The following is a 17,312-nucleotide window of genomic DNA, read 5'->3' as shown; positions in this document are numbered from 1 at the left end:
AAGAGAACCACTTGTATTAATATCAAGAGCTCAGATAGCAACCCAGTTCTAAGCAAAGAAGGGAAGGCAGAAAGGTGGAAGGAGTATATAGAGGGTTTATACAAGGGCGATGTACTTGAGGACAATATTATGGAAATGGAAGAGGATGTAGATTAAGATGAAATGGGAGATAAGATACTGCGTGAAGAGTTTGACAGAGCACTGAAAGGCCTGAGTCGAAACAAGTCCCCGGGAGTAGACAACATTCCATTAGAACTACTGATGGCCTTGGGAGAGCCAGTCATGACAAAACTCTACCATCTGGTGAGCAAGATGTATGAGACAGGCGAAATACCCACAGACTTCAATAAGAATACAATAATTCCAATCCCAAAGAAAGCAGGTGTTGACAGATGTGAAAATTACCGAACTATCAGTTTAATAAGTCACAGCTGCAAAATACTAACGCGAATTCTTTAGAGAAGAATGAAAAAACTAGTAGAAGCGGACCTCGGGGAAGATCAGTTTGGATTCCGTAGAAATGTTGAAACACGTGAGGCAATACTGACCTTACGACTTATCTTAGAAGAAAGATTAAGAAAAGGCAAACCTACGTTTCTAGTATTTGTAGACTTAGAGAAAGCTTTTGACAACGTTAACTGGAATACTCTCTTTCAAATTCTGAAGGTGGCAGGGGTAAAATACAGGGAACGAAAGGCTATTTACAATTTGTACAGAAACCAGATGGCAGTTATAAGAGTCGAGGGGCATGAAAGGGAAGCAGTGGTTGGGAAAGGAGTGAGACAGGGTTGTAGCCTCTCCCCGATGTTATTCAATCTGTATATTGAGCAAGCAGTAAGGGAAACAAAAGAAAAATTCGGAGTAGGTATTAAAATCCATGGAGAAGAAGTAAAAACTTTGAGGTTCGCCGATGACATTGCAATTCTGTCAGAGACAGCAAATGACTTGGAAGAGCAGTTGAACGGAATGGACAGTGTCTTGAAAGGAGGATATAAGATGAACATCAACAAAAGCAAAACGAGGATAATGGAATGTAGTCGAATTAAATTGGGTGATGCTGAGGGGATTAGATTAGGAACTGAGACACTTAAAGTAGTAAAGGAGTTTTGCTATTTAGGGAGTAAAATAACTGATGATGGTCGACGTAGAGAGGATATAAAATGTAGACTGGCAATGGCAAGGAAATCGTTTCTGAAGAAGAGAAATTTGCTAACATCGAGTATAGATTTAAGTGTCAGGAAGTCGTTTCTGAAAGTATTTGTATGGAGTGTAGCCATGTATGGAAGTGAAACATGGACGATAACCAGTTTGGACAAGAAGAGAATAGATGCTTTTGAAATGTGGTGCTACAGAGGAATGCTGAAGATAAGGTGGGTAGATCACATAACTAATGAGGAGGTATTGAATAGGATTGGGGAGAAGAGAAGTTTGTGGTACAACTTGGCTATAAGAAGGGATCGGTTGGTAGGACATGTTTTGAGGCATCAAGGGATCACAAATTTAGCATTGGAGGGCAGCGTGGAGGGTAAAAATCGTAGAGGGAGGCCAAGAGATGAATACACTAAGCAGATTCAGAAGGATGTATGTTGCAGTAGGTACTGGGAGATGAAGAAGCTTGCACAGGATAGAGTAGCTTGGAGAGCTGCATCAAACCAGTCTCAGGACTGAAGACCACAATAACAACAACAAGAAACAATCAGTCGCGAAATGGAAAGCACAGTGAAAATCTGAAGAAGTTTTGCACAGGTGTGTTGGGCAGTGTCTCTAGTAAGCCCGTCGATCGCGTTACGTCGTTCTTTTTAGTTCTGAGCACACAGGAAGAACATAAAGATACCTTGAACAAGTGTTTCCCGCGAAGTACGAGGTCCTGGTGAGAATTTTCGCCTGAAGCTATACAGCCAATATTACATTACAGTCGTGCGTTTTCTTCTTCAAGACAGTTCTCGGTCACTTTCTGCAGGGACAATGAAGATGCACCTGCATCTGTTTCAGTTAGAAATGTTTGTTTACCCACAATACAGCCCGTTGTTGTCTCCGTCTGAATTTCATCTCTGCTCACATGAACCGCTGGTTATGAAGACAACATTTTGGCACAGACAACGAGCTGTAGGCCAGCTTAGAGAATTGGTGGAAAGCACTAGCGGCTGCCTTCTATAATGAGGGTATTGGAAAGTTCGTACAAAGCTACGATAAACGTCTAAGTCGGATCGGCGACTATGGAGATAAGTACTTGGAAGTTGTAGCTAACTGTTGCAAATAAAACAGTTTTGATTTTCACTGTGGTTTCCATTTCGCGACCTATCGTTCCTTACTTTCCGAATAGCCCTCGTATATATAGTGAGTCACATAGGTCAAAACACGCCTCTTATTTCGTGAACGTTTACACATACCGAAGCGCGGTTTCCGGAAATTTCTTTACAGCTGGTAACAACGGCGATACTGAAGCAAGTACGATTTCTTTTTTAAATGGAACCGTTTACGTATTATAACTGCATTCGATAGCTCTTGAGATGATAAGTGAATTGATATAGTGTTTGTTGATGTTGACGTCGAAACCTCTCGTAAAATAATTCGAGAAAAGCCCTAGAATTTGAAAGAACGATGGTCAGAATCGGCATTAGCGGTGCAAGCAGACACGTATACTAATGAGAAGGAGTGCTAACTACAATTTTTATATGGTTAACGTTAAATAAATGCCGCAAAGGTACAGCGTTATAGGGCTATCTATCCGGGTCACCAACGTCCGACGCCAGGTAATTGAAGAATTATTAAGGCGCTAGTGCGGGACAGGCTGCCTGAACGTCAAAAAGAGGACAGAAGAAGACTGCAATTGCCAGAGAAGACAAAGAAACTGTTCTCACTATGACGTTAATGAATCCGATCGGTGGTACGAGACTTACTGTCAAGGGCCACGCGGAGTGGCCGCTCGGTTAGAGGAGCCGTGTCACGGTTTGCGCGGCCCCTCCCGCTGGAGGTTTGAATCCTCCGTCGCGTGAGACTGAAATGTGTGAGGAAAATTTAATTGTATCAGATCTGTAGGTCACCTGCGCCTGAGATACAGGCAGGATGTCTCCATTACTTCAAACGCTTATGTGTTGTTCTTATACAGGAGAGCCTCGGCAATAGTGACGATCAACGAAGGGGAACATAAGCTTAAGATGTGCGTTGAAGTTTGTGTTAGGGAGGGCATTGGACTACCTAGGGTAGTCCGTGCAGGTAGGTTAGTCACAGTTACAACTTAAAGTGGAAGGAACACATAGAAAATGTTGTGGGGAAGGCTAACCAAAGACTGCGTTTTATTGGCAGGACACTTAGAAAATGTAACAGATCTACTAAGGAGATTGCATGCACTACGCTTGTCCGTCCTCTTTTAGAATACTGCTGCGCGGTGTGGGATCCTTACCAAATACGACTGACGGAGTGCAACGAAAAAGTTCAAAGAAAGGCAGCACGCCGAAATATGGGAGAGAATGTCACAGAAATGATACAGGATTTGGGCTGGACATCATTAAAAGAAAGGCGTTTTTCGTTGCGACGGAATCTTCTCACGAAATTCCAATCACCAACTTTCTCCTCAGAATGCGAAAATATTTTGTTAACACCGATCTACATAGGAAGAAACGATCACCACGATAAAATAAGGGAAATCAGAGCTCGTACGGAAAGATACAGGTGTTCGTTCTTTCCGCGCGCTATACGAGATTGTAATAATAGAGAATCGTGAAGGTGGTTCGATGAACCCTCTGCCAGGCACTTAAATGTGATTCGCAGAGTATCCATGTACTCGTGTGTGACAGTATTATTATAACTTCATAGACCAGACAGCCTCATGGTGAGTTTTCATTGGTCTGGCTGGTCGAATCGTGCTACAGCCATATTTGTGGGCATTCTGATGTATCAGTGGTCCAATGTTGGACTTCGTGGGAACGTGACGGTAGGCAAATATGTCGTGAACGTTCCGGTCTGCCATATCTGACCAGCATAAGGCAGGAACGCCATATTACGCATCAAGCACACGTCAGCGCCTGCCGTCCGAATGTGAGTAATGAACTGTTCGTGACATCCTTTATCATTCAGCACTATTAGTCATTGGCTAGCAACAGCCAGTCTGAGGAATAACCATCCCATGCGTAGGTTCAAAAAATGGCTCCAAGCACTATGGGACTTAACATCTGAGGTCATCAGTCCCCTAGACTTAGAACTACTTAAACGTAACTAACCTAAGGACATCACACACATCCGTGCCCGAGGCAGGATTCGAACCTACGACCATAGCAGCAGCCCGGTTCCGAACTGAAGCGCCTAGAACCGCTCGGCCACATCGGCCGGTCCATGCGTAGGCTGTTGTTAACACACCACCACACAAACGGCTGCGTTTAGAATGGTTCCGTAACTGGGACACAAGGACCGCTGACAAATGGCTAGTTGCGTTGTTTTGACTCACATACGCTGCAGCCAGTGTTTGCAAGGAAATGTTTAAATGTGTGTGAATCCCTAAGGGACCAAACTGCTAAGGTCATCGGTCCACAGCCTTAAACACTACTTAAACTAACCTATGCTAAGAACAACACGCTCACCCATGCCCGAGTGAGGACTCGAACCTCCAGCGGGAGGTGCCACGCAGTCAGTGACATGACGCCTCAAGCGGTTCCGCCCCCAGTGTTTGCAAGTTATGGCCTATTCTTGTAGCATCTCTTACGCAGTTTCGTTAAGTGGGAACTGATAGTGAAAAAGTTTTAACTACAGTGGAAACATACACCTGGAAGAATGCTGTGGAACTGGAATTCGCCGAAGATAACGAGGGGCCAACAGCTCTCTAAGACCATGAAACAGTAACTTCCTACATGGAATTAACTGAGATGAAGTAAACAATGTGCAACTTAATACTAACAAGTCGACGTACTATTTCAAATTTTGCTCTTACTTAGTGTACGAGCGATTAATCCATAAGTGTACCAGTATCTTTTAAGTTAAATTAGCAATAAGTTCTGTCCCTAAGTTTGCCGTTAGACCAGTCGAAGACAACATGACAAATGCACTCCTGGAAATGGAAAAAAGAACACATTGACACCGGTGTGTCAGACCCACCATACTTGCTCCGGACACTGCGAGAGGGCTGTACAAGCAATGATCACACGCACGGCACAGCGGACACAACAGGAACCGCGGTGTTGGCCGTCGAATGGCGCTAGCTGCGCAGCATTTGCGCACCGCCGCCGTCAGTGTCAGCCAGTTTGCCGTGGCATACGGAGCTCCATCGCAGTCTTTAACACTGGTAGCATGCCGCGACAGCGTGGACGTGAACCGTATGTGCAGTTGACGGACTTTGAGCGAGGGCGTATAGTGGGCATGCGGGAGGCCGGGTGGACGTACCGCCGAATTGCTCAACACGTGGGGCGTGAGGTCTCCACAGTACATCGATGTTGTCGCCAGTGGTCGGCGGAAGGTGCACGTGCCCGTCGACCTGGGACCGGACCGCAGCGACGCACGGATGCACGCCAAGACCGTAGGATCCTACGCAGTGCAGGAGGGGACCGCACCGCCACTTCCCAGCAAATTAGGGACACTGTTGCTCCTGGGGTATCGGCGAGGACCATTCGCAACCGTCTCCATGAAGCTGGGCTACGGTCCCGCACACCGTTAGGCCGTCTTCCGCTCACGCCCCAACATCGTGCAGCCCGCCTCCAGTGGTGTCGCGACAGGCGTGAATGGAGGGACGAATGGAGACGTGTCGTCTTCAGCGATGAGAGTCGCTTCTGCCTTGGTGCCAATGATGGTCGTATGCGCGTTTGGCGCCGTGCAGGTGAGCGCCACAATCAGGACTGCATACGACCGAGGCACACAGGGCCAACACCCGGCATCATGGTGTGGGGAGCGATCTCCTACACTGGCCGTACACCACTGGTGATCGTCGAGGGGACACTGAATAGTGCACAGTACATCCAAACCGTCACCGAACCCATCGTTCTACCATTCCTAGACCGGCAAGGGAACTTGCTGTTCCAACAGGACAATGCACGTCCGCATATATCCCGTGCCACCCAACGTGCTCTAGAAGGTGTAAGTCAACTACCCTGGCCAGCAAGATCTCCGGATCTGTCCCCCATTGAGCATGTTTGGGACTGGATGAAGCGTCGTCTCACGCGGTCTGCACGTCCAGCACGAACGCTGGTCCAACTGAGGCGCCAGGTGGAAATGGCATGGCAAGCCGTTCCACAGGACTACATCCAGCATCTCTGCGATCGTCTCCATGGGAGAATAGTAGCCTGCATTGCTGCGAAAGGTGGATATACACTGTACTAGTGCCGACATTGTGCATGCTCTGTTACCTGTGTCTATGTGCCTGTGGTTCTGTCAGTGTGATCATGTGATGAATCTGACCCCAGGAATGTGTCAATAAAGTTTCTCCTTCCTGTGACAATGAATTCACGGTGTTCTTATTTCAATTTCCAGGAGTGTATGTGTGCCTTTAACATTTCCATGGAAGTTCCAAACGGAGTCATAAAAATCAAACTGTAAACCTATGGATATCTTCGTACAATTCTGAACGAGGTTAAGGGTAGATTTTTATCGGTTCCCCGACCCAGTCGGCCGCCGTGGACGAGCGGTTCTAGGCACTTCAGTCCGGAACCACGCGGCTGCTACGGTCGCAGGTTCGAATCCTGCCTCGGGCATGAAGGGTTAGTTAGGTTTAACTAGTTCTAAGTCTAGGGGACTGATGATCTCAGATGTTAACTCCCATAGTGCTCAGAGCCATTTGAACCATCCCCGGCCCAGTCGGAATAATATCTAACAGGAAACAGAAGTTAAAAATCGATCGCTTCCGTAATAAGTACTGGGACCTGTCGCACATATATTGGTTGGTTGGTTGATTTGGGGGAAGGGATCTAACAGGGAGGTCATTGGTCCCATCGGATTAGGGAAGGATGGTGAAGGAAGTCGGGCGTGCCGTTTCAAAGGAACCATCCCGGCATCTGCATGAAGCGATTTAGGGAAATCACGGAAAACCTAAATCAGGATGGCTGGACGCGGGTTTGAACCGTCATCCTCCCGAATGCGAGTCCAGTGTGCTAACCACTGCGCCACCTCACATCGTACATATACTGCGTACGTGGGGCAGCTACTACCACGTTTCGCATGTAACAGAGCGCGTTAAACAGGACTGTCACAGAAGAAAATTCCAACTCTGGCTCAAACCAAATAAACGTAAATTTTTATTTTCCGGCCTCATTGCAAGAATATGTTGGGAACCGGTAGCAAACTGTGCCACACTAGCTGAAACTAATTCAGCTGCTGTACCTTATACCGAAACTGTAAGCAATAAGCCTGAACACAGTAGTGATGTTGCAGATGAACATCCATTTCCGTCCTCAGGCATGTGTTTCTGCACGCGTGGTATGTCCACCCCAAGCATCTGCAAATTCCCCAGCTGAAACAACAGAACGATCACAGATGGACACAGATACGTCTGCGGGCACAGAAAAGGCGAGTCTGGTTTCGACTGACAAGTATAGGAGGAAAATTTTTGCAAGTAATAAAGAAGAGTGGCGAACCGCTGTAAACTGAGAACGTTCAACACCTTCCATCAGTGACCTAGGCGGCAGAGAGATTGAAAACATACGATCTCTGGCTTGTAAGTGAACTTTCATGCTGAACTACAATTCTCTGCGGACAGTCGTAATGGTGGAAGGAAAGTACAGAAGCTGGGTATTGTAAGTTCAAATAGAACGAAAGAGGAATTTAGAAAATGAGATGCGGTGCCTATTCTCAGCCCAACACACAGATCAGTTACCTAATCAGGAACAACAAGTATAGACAATGGAATTTGAAAAAAAGCAATTCACAACCATAAAGGACATTAATGGACTATCAAAAATTATAAAATTTATACTTTAATGCAGCTTTACTCTATGATTACATGATGATGGCGTCCTCTTGGGTAAAATATTCCGGAGGTAAAATAGACCCCCATTCGGATCTCCGGGCGGGGACTACTCAAGAGGATGTCGTTATCAGGAGAAAGAAAACTGGCGTTCTACGGATCGGAGCGTGGAATATCAGATCCCTTAATCGGGCAGGTAGGTTAGAAAATTTAAAAAGGGAAATGGATAGGTTGAAGTTAGATATAGTGGGAATTAGTGAAGTTCGGCGGCAGGAGGAACAAGACTTCTGGTCAGGTGACTACAGGGTTATAAACACAAAATCAAATAGGGGTAATGCAGGAGTAGGTTTAATAATGAATAGGAAAATAGGAATGCGGGTAAGCTACTACAAACAGCATAGTGAACGCATTATTGTGGCCAAGATAGATACGAAGCCCACGCCTACTACAGTAGTACAAGTTTATATGCCAACTAGCTCTGCAGATGACGAAGAAATTGAAGAAATATATGATGAAATAAAAGAAATTATTCAGATTGTGAAGGGAGACGAAAATTTAATAGTCATGGGTGACTGGAATTCGAGTGTAGGAAAAGGGAGAGAAGGAAACATAGTAGGTGAATATGGATTGGGGGACAGAAATGAAAGAGGAAGCCGCCTGGTCGAATTTTGCACAGAGCACAACATAATCATAACTAACACTTGGTTTAAGAATCATGAAAGAAGGTTGTGTACATGGAAGAACCCTGGAGATACTAAAAGGTTTCAGATAGATTATATAATGGTAAGACAGAGATTTAGGAACCAGGTTTTAAATTGTAAGACATTTCCAGGGGCAGATGTGGACTCTGACCACAATCTATTGGTTATGACCTGTAGATTAAAACTGAAGAAACTGCAAGAAGGTGGGAATTTAAGGAGATGGGACCTGGTTAAACTAAAACAACCAGAGGTTGTACAGAGATTCAGGGAGAGCATAAGGGAGCAATTGACAGGAATGGGGGAAATAAATACAGTAGAAGAAGAATGGGTAGCTCTGAGGGATGAAGTAGTGAAGGCAGCAGAGGATCAAGCAGGTAAAAAGACGAGGGCTAGTAGAAATCCTTGGGTAACAGAAGAAATATTGAATTTAATTGATGAAAGGAGAAAATATAAAAATGCAGTAAGTGAAACAGGCAAAGAGGAATACAAACGTCTCAAAAATGAGATCGACAGGAAGTGCAAAATGGCTAAACAGGGATGGCTAGAGGACAAATGTAAGGATGTAGAGGCCTATCTCACTAGGGGTAAGATAGATACCGCCTACAGGAAAATTAAAGAGACCTTTGGAGATAAGAGAACAACTTGTATGAATATCAAGAGCTCAGATGGAAACCCAGTTCTAAGCAAAGAAGGGAAAGCAGAAAGGTGGAAGGAGTATATAGGGGGTCTATACAAGGGCGATGTACTTGAGGACAATATTATGGAAATGGAAGAGGATGTAGATGAAGATGAAATGGGAGATATGATACTGCGTGAAGAGTTTGACAGAGCACTGAAAGACCTGAGTCGAAACAAGGCCCCCGGAGTAGACAATATTCCATTGGAACTACTGACGGCCGTGGGAGAGCCAGTCCTGACAAAACTCTACCATCTGGTGAGCAAGATGTATGAAACAGGCGAAGTACCCTCAGACTTCAAGAAGAATATTATAATTCCAATCCCAAAGAAAGCAGGTGTTGACAGATGTGAAAATTACCGAACTATCAGCTTAATAAGTCACAGCTGCAAAATACTAACACGAATTCTTTACAGACGAATGGAAAAACTAGTAGAAGCCAACCTCGGGGAAGATCAGTTTGGATTCCGTAGAAACACTGGAACACGTGAGGCAATACTGACCTTACGACTTATCTTAGAAGAAAGATTAAGGAAAGGCAAACCTACGTTTCTAGCATTTGTAGACTTAGAGAAAGCTTTTGACAATGTTGACTGGAATACTCTCTTTCACATTTTAAAGGTGGCAGGGGTAAAACACAGGGAGCGAAAGGCTATTTACAATTTGTACAGAAACCAGATGGCAGTTATAAGAGTCGAGGGACATGAAAGGGAAGCAGTGGTTGAGAAGGGAGTAAGACAGGGTTGTAGCCTCTCCCCGATGTTGTTCAATCTGTATATTGTGCAAGCAGTAAAGGAAACAAAAGAAAAATTCGGAGTAGGTATTAATATCCATGGAGAAGAAATAAAAACTTCGAGGTTCGCCGATGACATTGTAATTCTGTCAGAGACAGCAAAGGACTTGGAAGAGCAGTTGAACGGAAAGGACAGTGTCATGAAAGGAGGGTATAAGATGAACATCAACAAAAACAAAACGGGGATAATGGAATGTAGTCGAATTAAGTCGGGTGATGCTGAGGGAATTAGATTAGGAAATGTGACACTTAATGTAGTAAAGGAGTTTTGCTATTTGGGGAGCAAAATAACTGATGATGGTCGAAGTAGAGAGGATATCAAATGTAGACTGGCAATGGCAAGGAAAGCGTGTCTGAAGAAGAGAAATTTGTTAATATCGAGTATTGATTTAAGTGTCAGGAAGTCGTTTCTGAAAGTATTTGTATGGAGCTTAGCCATGTATGGAAGTGAATCATGGATGATAACTAGTTTGAACAAGAAAAGAATAGAAGCTTTCGAAATGTGGTGCTACAGAAGAATGCTGAAGATTAGATGGGTAGATCATATAACTAATGAGGAGGTATTGAATAGGATTGGGGGAAGAGAAGTTTGTGGCACAACTTGACTAGAAGAAGGGATCGATTGGTAGGACATGTTCTGAGGCATCAAGGGATCACCAATTTAGTATTGGAGGGCAGCGTAGAGGGTAAAAATCGTAGAGGGAGACCAAGAGATGAATACACTAAACAGATTCAGAAGGATGTAGGTTGCAGTAGGTACTGGGAGATGAAGAAGCTTGCACAGGGTAGAGTAGGATGGAGAGCTGCATCAAACCAGTCTCAGGACTGAAGACCACAACAACAACAAATACTTTAATTATTAATTGAATATCAAATAATGTAAAACTGAAATGCCTTCAAGGGTTCTTACACGTTGCCAAAATTAAGACAGCATTATTTCAGAATGTTAAAACTAACAATCGAGATGAAACTGGGGGATATCACGTAATTCTCAACAGGCACAGTGATATTAACAAAACACGATATTCAAGTGGTAGAAACTGGGATCTTTAAGTGGCAGAGGAATATCAGAACAGATAAATGGGTATGTTGCATCTGGAAGCATCCGCAAAGTGACCAAGACTGACAGCTCCAAACAGGAAAGTATATCCGTTTTACCAACTACTTGGAGCGCCGGCAGAAGTGGCCGTGCGGTTCTAGGCGCTGCAGTCTGGAACCGCGAGACCGCTACGGTCGCAGGTTCGAATCCTGCCTCGGGCATGGATGTGTGTGGTGTCCTTAGGTTAGTTAGGTTTAACTAGTTCTAAGTTCTAGGGGACTAACAACCTCAGAAGTTAAGTCCCATAGTGCTCAGAGCCATTTGAATACATGGAACAAAGTCGCAACTGGTGATGATTTTAACTCTGTTATTATCTAGAAAAACCAAAATACGAATTTCAATAGGTGCGTGTAACTGAAATACATGACCAGGAGTTTAAATATGATTGACACGTGGGAGGCAACAGACGCAGACTCATTTTTGTAAACCTACTCTGGAGCATAGTAACCCAGATTTACATCTCACGAGATTTAGAATGTGAAAAATTACCTTTGAATCTGGCCTATATATTTTTACGATAATTGTGCTTATTTTACCAGACTAAACTTACACAAGCAAACGACTTTCCATGGAAAAGGGTACTCGAAATTAAATTCTTCCTTACATAGAAATGAGGAATTAAGAATTATGCTGCTGGGTAAATGGAAGGCTTGCGCCAATAACGCAAGGAAATACCCCAGCAGTTTAAATTGTTGTGTGGAGCGTGGAGTTCCCTGAGACAATTTGGTTACAACAAAAGTAACTGACAAAAAAAATACTGAGGAATTTTATTTCAGGTGTTTCAGAGAACTGTACCAAAATACACGAGATATAACTATTAATAGTTCATAAATGAAGCAGAGTAAAACGCAGATATTGTTAATACAGAGAAGGAAACTAGAGGGTCTGAAGTGAGGTCAAGAGCAGACAGTATAATAGAAGAGAAGAATGAGTCACTCTATCATATTGCAAACATCGAAAAGGACATCAACAATGAAAGTCGAGAAACTCAAGCTAGGAAACGAGAAAACACAGCTGCAGGCTAATACCAACAGCAGAGTGCTGTATCATTTCTGTCAGGTGTGTAATGCAATAGGCTTAGATGAGAACTTTGAATCAGTTTGTCTGAGTGACAGAACGTTTTGACAGAATCGGACAACAGCTCTCTCAGCGAAGAATTTACAGAGGGGGAGAGATGAGAAGCGTTACTGAGGAGCCAGAAAGAAAAATTACAGGGAACAGATGGCATACCAGCTGAACTTTACATCAGTTATTGGGACATACTGAAAGAGCTAATTAACATATACCAAGACACAAGGAATGCCGAACAGCTTCACACAAGCTGCCCTGGAGGGTTCATCGTACTGGTACCCAGGAAATACACAGGGACAAACGTCGTACCCCTTACGCTGATAACCTTCATGAACACTGACTACAGTACACTAGCATGAGCCATAAACGAAAGATTAAGGGTCGTAATTAAAAACATGAAAGAAGATTACCAAACGTGTGGGGTCCTTACTGCAGTATGAACAACACTCTTGGTGACTGTCGTGACATAATAGCCATCACGCAATTCTGCAAAAGAGAAATACCTATTACTTTTTCGAAAGCTTTCGACTGGATGTCTTATGGTTTTCTACTAAAGCCAATGCGGAAATTTGTAATCTGGAACATATTCTCCCAAACTATCAGAGTAATTTTCGAGGGGGCCCCCCCAAAATCGCGACACATAGGCAGCTAACAGGGCCATTCGATATAAAACGGCGGTTTCCCACTATCGATAGCCCTATACGCAGTTGTGGTCGAATCTCTCCTCAGGAAACGTAACAGCCTAATCCCAGTGTTGATGATCTTATTACACTACTGGCCATTAAAATTGCTACACCACGAAAATGACGTGCTACAGACGCGAAATTTAACTGACAGGAAGATGATGCTGTGATATGCAAAAGATTAGCTTTTTAGAGCAGTCACACAAGGTTGGCGCCGGTGGCGACACCTACAGCGTTGTTGTGATGGCTCGTGTAAGGAGGAGAAATGCGTACCATCTCGTTACCGACTTTGATAAAGGTCGGATTGCATCCTATCGCGATTGCGGTTTATCGTATCGCGACATTGCTGCTCGCATAGGTCGAGATACAATGACTGTTAGCAGAATATGATGTCGGTGGGTTCAGGAGGGTAATACGGAACGCCGTACTGGATCCCAGCGGCCTCGTATCACCAGCAGTCGAGATGACAGGCATCTTATCCGCATGGCTGTAACGGATCGTGCAGCCACGTCTCGATCCCTGAGTCAACAGATGGGGACGTTTGCAAGACAACAACCATCTGCACGAACAGTTCGACGACGTTTGCAGCAGCATTGATTATCAGCTCGGAGACCATGGCTGCGGTGATGTACTCAACGACGAACCTGGGTGCACGAATGGCGAAACGTCACTTTTTCGGATGAATCCAGGTTCTGTTTACAGCATCATGATGGTCGCATCCGTGTTTGGCGACATCGAGGTGAATGCACATTGGAAGCGTGTATTCGTCATCGCCATACTGGCGTATCACCCGGAGTGATGTTATAGGGTGCCATTGGTTACACGCCTCGGTCACCTCTTGTTCGCATTGACGGCACTTTGAACAGTGGACGTTACATTTCAGATGTGTTACGACCCGTGGATCTACCCTTCATTCGATCCCTGCGAGACCCTACATTTCAGCAGGATAATGCACGACCGCATGTTGCAGGTCCTGTACGGGCCTTCCTGGATACAGAAAATGTTCGACTGCTGCCCTGGCCAGCACATTCTCCAGATCTCTCACCAATTGAAAACAAGCATCTGGCTCGTCACAATACGCCAGTCACTGCTCTTGATGAACTGTGGTATCGTGTTGAAGCTGCATGGGCAGCTTTACCTGTACACGTCATCCAAGCTCTGTTTGACTCAGTGCCCAGGCGTATCAAGGCCGTTATTACTGCCAGAGGCGGTTGTTCTGGGTACTGATTTCTCAGGATCTATGCACCCAAATTGCGTGAAAATGTCAGTTCTCGTATAATATATTTGTCCAATTAATACCCGTTTTCATCTGCATTTCTTCTTGGTGTAGCAGTTTTAATGGCCAGTAGTGTAGGAAAAAAATCGTATGTCGAGCATTAGTAGATGATCTGGACATATTTGTGTCAGCAAAAGAGCAGATAAGACACGCAAAACGTTTACCCAACGCTTACTGTGAATCAGCAGGCGACATGGTGATGAACCTAGGGAAAGGGTTTCAGCTGGACAAGGCACAATGGTTAGCTACAGCAACAAAAATACGAGATTTATGCTAAATCTGGTGTCGGACTAGCTATATCTGGTGTCATACTAACAAAAGATGTAGAATACCAAATGGCGCTCAGTACTGAACAAAGTTAGGGCCAGGAAATAGCTACATCGCGAACTAAGTCTCTATATGATCCAGAAATGAAACGATGGTATAGCTTTTTGGCCGGGATATCCCTTTTCGGGGTTCGGCCGCCTTAGTGCAAGTCATTTTAGTTGACGCCACTTCGGCGACCTGCGCGTCAGTGATCATGAAAATGTTGATGAAGGACAGACACCCAGTACCCTGCTGGGAATCGAACCCGGGCCCCCTTACGTGGCAGGTGGTAACGCTACCGCTGCCCTACGGAGACAGACCGGAAATTAACATTAATGAAAGATTTCATCCTATCTACAATTTATTACACTGCGTCTATCACCGCACAGCTGGCATGGACTGTAGGCAGGGGACATGTCGACGCCAGGGCATAAGGTCTTTGAGAATTTCATTCCGTGTACTCTGTCGCACAGTAATTATGCTTCGCTGGTAGGAGCGAGAACAAAGTGTCATCATTTGCGAGAGTAGTTCTGCTCAAAGACGCCGGTTAGAGTATTGGGCGAATCGCTCGACATCTGAATCGGAGAGACGCACTGTTCGACGACGTTGGTAGGAATGGGCCAGCCAAAGCTGAATACAGCGTGGAGAAGCAAGCGTTCGACCTAGAGAGTCGACAGAAGGTGAGAACAGAGCAGTCGACAGAGAGGCACTCAGATCCAAGGATTCATGATTATCATCGATACGACGTGCGACCGGTGCTTCAGCGACCACAAAGACAATTAACAGGCTGCCCACAGAAAGGAGACTGAGCTCAGTGCGCCCCTTACGCCGACAACCATTGACCGTTGTATACCAAAAAGTCCGTTTGCAGTGGTATCGCGCGTATTCGACTTGAAATCTCATTGACTGGTGATGAGCCCCGCTGCGAACTGAGCCCTGATGTCGAGTGAAGAAGTGTCTTGACCTCTCACAGCGGTGGAATAACAACCTGACAGCCGTTCACCACACGGCCTTACAGCCAGGAGTGATGGTGTGGAGTCCATTTCATTGTCATTCGCGACACCCTTGCTGCACAGCATACGACGACGATATTCTACTCCCCGTTTTGTTGCCCTTAATGTCAAGCTATTCTGGACCTACATTTCACCTAGATAATGCACTCCCGCACACGGCGAGAGTTTTCTTTGCTTGTCTTTGTGCTTGCCAAACGCTACCTTCGCCGACAAGGTCACAGGATATCTCCCGAGTTGAGAACGCTGGGAGCGTTATGGGCAGAGCCCTGCATTCAGCTAGGGGTTCTGATGATCTAACGCGCTAATTGGACAGAATTTGCCGCGATATCTCTCAAGAGGACATGAATTAATACGAAGCTGAATAACTGCTTTCGCAAGGGACAGAGGTGGAACAACGCTTTATCGACTTGCTCAGTTTTTGAAGCTTTCTTCCTTGAATAAATCACTAAATTTTTTTAATGGTAATTATTTTTTTGCGTGCGCATCTAAATTACATCTACTAATTTCTGTCCCATTCGCATAATTCCTTCTTGGTGCATGTCTTTATTTTTGCCTTAGAGATTTGATGCAAAGTCGAACGTATTAGTAGTACATAACGCCCTTAAGAGATCAAAATTCACCCTTACCAACTTGACAAGTCTAATTATAAAAACAGTTATAACATTCCCCTACGAACAATGAACAATAAACAATAATTTAAACCTTTTTTTAACAAACATTCAGAAAACGCTAAGGATCATTGTGTGTTGAAAATGTAATGTGTATATTATTTATCAAAATAATTTATTTGTAATTAACGTAATCATCAAAGAATAACTATTGTTAAGAAAGATGTATCTTAGAGTTACGTTATAATAATATCTGAGGTCATGTTAATTTTTCGTTATTAGAAAAAGAGCGCCATTACAGTTTTCACCCTCCCTTATGTTTGCCTTTGATATTAATGGTCCGTATCTGTTTGAGTAATCAGGTGTGTGTGTGTGTGTGTGTGTGTGTGTGTGTGTGTGTGTGTGTGTGTGTGTGTGTGTAAATCTGTTAAACATTGCAATAGATGATTATTGAGCAGTTGTTGGAATTATTTAGGTACCCTAAATACCCTTCCATGTCAAATTCATTAAGCTTTTCAGCATTTACCCTTTTTAGCTGTTCGAGCATCACCGCTGACGAGCTGCTGCCTCCGCCATTACTCGGCAAATATGAATTTAAACTAACCGTGCAAAAGGTGCACGACCTGCAGCCATTAAATTGTTTCACTTTCAGAACGGCAGAGAAGCTGAGCAGTACAATTTCTAAACATTTTCTTACTGAATTTTCACAAAGCCCAACCTGAGATTTGGTTTGGACTAACGTAGGCACTTATTACATTTTTGGGAACAGTAAAGAGTTTTGCTATACAAAGTCAGTGGAAGCATTAACTAATATAACAGGAAAGTATTACTCTCGCAGTCAATATTACTATAGATGATAAATAAGTTCTAAGCAGGCCATTGTGTATTTCGTGTTTATGGTGATATAATATCTGAGCGTAGTTACTGCATTACTATGTTGAAGGACACTCTGTGAGTAACATCAACTGAAAGATTGCAAATTTCATTTTACAGTTATTTATTATTTATTTATCGTGTCAGAAGCAAACTAAAAACAATTTTAGATACATTGCTACATACATACATACATTATGGTTTATAAATTAAACTAGTCAAGAATGAAATAAATGATTAAGACACAGATTGTGTTGTCAAACATAAGATAATTTTAATCTATACAGTGGATGCCCAAAAATTTGCAACGTCCAGTGCCCTTTGTGTAGCG

Source organism: Schistocerca piceifrons, chromosome 3, assembly GCF_021461385.2.
Source record: "Schistocerca piceifrons isolate TAMUIC-IGC-003096 chromosome 3, iqSchPice1.1, whole genome shotgun sequence".
Taxonomy (NCBI): domain Eukaryota; kingdom Metazoa; phylum Arthropoda; class Insecta; order Orthoptera; family Acrididae; genus Schistocerca; species Schistocerca piceifrons.
Note: the sequence above shows the minus strand (reverse complement) of the source record.